Raw genomic sequence first — 3,433 nt, forward strand, 5'->3', positions numbered from 1 at the left:
CCTCTATAATTGATGTATTGAGCACTATTTTAACAGTGGTATTTCTATATCCCTCTATAATTGATGTATTGAGCACTATTTAAACAGTGGTATTTCTATATCGCTCTACAATTGGTGTATTGAACACTATTTTAACAGTGGTATTTCTATATCCCTCTATAATTGATGTATTGAGCACTATTTTAACAGTGGTATTTCTATATCCCTCTATAATTGATGTATTGAGCACTATTTAAACAGTGGTATTTCTATATCGCTCTACAATTGGTGTATTGAACACTATTTTAACAGTGGTATTTCTATATCCCTCTATAATTGATGTATTGAGCACTATTTTAACAGTGGTATTTCTATATCCCTCTATAATTGATGTATTGAGCACTATTTAAACAGTGGTATTTCTATATCCCTCTGTAATTGATGTATTGAGCACTATTTAAACAGTGGTATTTCTATATCGCTCTATAATTGATGTATTTGGCACTATCTTAAAAATGAAAATATTTATTATTGTAAAAAATATATTTCAGTAAAATAGTCAGCAATGTTGTCAGTTTATTTACCTCAGCTTTTGTCATGTTTTGGCCGAGATTTTTTAGTACCCAGGACCTTCAATACCCTCCATCTTTCGACAGTCGGATAGTTCTATATCCTAATGACCAGATATTACGAGATTATTTGTCCTGGAGACAAGCTGATTGTAAGTATATTCACAATGTTTCCATTTCTAATATCACTACAAACCAGTAACCCCAACTTATATTTTGATATACTGTAGTATCTCATGTGATAATATGGCGTATGAATACAAAACTTGTTTATGTGCGTTGATATTTATGTAGATTCATTGTTGAATTTTATTTTAAATTTCCAGATACATCTGATTATATTTGATATTTCATTAACAGTTAAGATGTAATGTTTTTTATTTAATATTAAGGCCACATATTCTCGAAAGGATCTTAGCGCTAGGATGTCTTATCTTCCAACATTGATTCTAGGACATCCTAGCTCTAAGATCGTTTTCAAGAATACATGGCAAGAACTGTAGGAATGTACTGGTATTCATTCACTATTTTACAGGTCATATAAACAATCTGTATAATACAGTGTTCTGGAAACTGGTTCAGGGTAAAGGTTTAACTCCTGCTCAGGCTCAACAAAGATTAAAGGTAGGGACATGTTCATCTATTCTGGTTGAACCTACTGTTAATTACTACTAATGTCAATTTGTAAAAATGAAATATTTGTGTTTTGGACCAAAACTTATGGTTAGTAGGCAATATTATATTCTGTTACAAGGATTTGGTGAAGTTTGCTTATTTTGTTCATATACCTGAAGTCTAATTTGTTTTTTTTCAAAAACTAACTTTACTGGTGAAGATTATGAATCCATTAAACATGACGTGTGTTTATATTTGAATTAGACTTGGTGCAACTTCACAATCAATTCCATAGTAATGACAGCTTGATTCTCAATACCTTGGTTGTTCTTTTTTCGGAGATTTGTCTCAACTGCTCATTCTATGCTGCTGAAGCAACTCAAAAACTTATATTTCTGTATTCCAGGGAACATTATCTAGTGATAAAAATGAAATATTATTTTCTGAGTTTGATATCAATTATAATAATTTATCAGATTTATATAGAAAGGGTTCTATTTTAATACGCAATAAGGTAGGTTTAATACTTGTTTACTTCTATAGGGTACAATTCCAAACCTTACTTAGACTGGCAACTTTATTATTTGTAGTAATCAGCATATTTTATAGATTTATTTTGAGATAGTTGAAGTAGTTATGAACACAACATAATACAAGACTGTTTTGTTTCTGTGTCCATTTTTCTCAACCTTAAATTGAAATAAATCGCTCATGTTCTTGTTTTAATTCATCCTAGTTTTCGCACAAATGCCTTTGCTTAACTATGTACTCTTCACCTTAGCGAATAGCATTATATTTGGGATTCTCTTTTGAAATAAAAAAAACAATTTTGGGTAGCTATAATATGTTTTTTTTTTTAGAGTTCAAACCATGCAGAAAAGTATAAAATGTTTCAGTTTCTATTATTGTACTTAATGTTTGTTATATATATATATTTGCTGATGAGATTTGTTTCATGTAATTCCAGCCTTCCTCAGACAGTGAGACTTCCAGTGGGAACCAGACCAGAAGTAAATCAGCTTTTTCCAATAACCACCATCTTCAATCGTCACGGATACAGACATTACACTGCGATATTATACGGGAAGAATTTTGGCGAGAACATCCAGAGATATTAAACCCTAAAAAGTCTTCATGATTGTAGTCTTGATTATGAAGTGAGCATTAAAGGACTTGTGATATAAAGTGTAATTGTGAATATAATTAGCACTCTTTCTTACCCTTCAGTAAATCTGAAGCAATCGGTCATGATAAATGAGTAATATGGCAGATGGGCTTGAATTTTATACAATGATGATTGATCTTTTTGTAAGGATACAACATAATTTTTGAAATATTTCCCACATATTGACATAAAAAGCTTGAGCTTTTTTGAATTTTAGCCGACAAATTTAGCCCTATTTATTTCTCTGACTTAATATATGGATGCATATATTGGCAAAAAAGAACATAGAATATCCAGTGATGTCTTGATGGACTTATTAATGGTTTAGTTTTGTAAAGATAACAAAATGTATGCAAAATTAGGCTTTTAACATGGTGAAAAGGCTTAAAAAGGAGCAACGCAAAAATTGGTCGGAGCAACTCCAATTAAAGATGACATTTGATGTCTATTCCTAGTCACGCAAATATCCCATCCCTTTAGCACGTCATACCAGATTTGTTGGGCTAATTATTATTACAAGAAAATTTTTGTCAAGAGACCAGCACAAGTCTATTCTTTAGGGGCTGCAACTGTTGAAGGATTGTTGACATGCATAAATCATACAAGGCCTGAAGTCAGCAGGGAAACTTCTTACTCGTTGATCAACCAAAGCCCCAACAGGGATCTTATGACCTGTACAGATATTTTTTTTACAGATATTGGACATGAAAACTTCTTGTATATGCCAGGAATATAGATAACACTAGAATATGTATGAGATAATGTATAATTATTTTACACTTTGTATAAAATATTTGACAATTATATACATTATACAATAAATATACAGTAACATAACAAATATTCTGCTCAAGGTGTCCCATTAATATAAATAATTTACACTAGTTGTACCTCACAGATTTTTTGGAATAATAAGGTAGTGTTTTTATTGGCTGTCTCATTATTTTAAGCCTAGGTTAATCCAAATTAATTAAAATTAGATTACAATTTCATTTCCTGATATTTTTCGTCTCCACTGTAATCTAACAAGTTTTAACCACAGCCCTGTTCTAATGACGTTCCTAACCAATCAAAGCGTGTCATGTAGAACCCTTTTAATGATAAC

Source organism: Lottia gigantea (assembly GCF_000327385.1).
Source record: "Lottia gigantea unplaced genomic scaffold LOTGIsca_21, whole genome shotgun sequence".
Lineage (NCBI taxonomy): Eukaryota > Metazoa > Mollusca > Gastropoda > Lottiidae > Lottia > Lottia gigantea.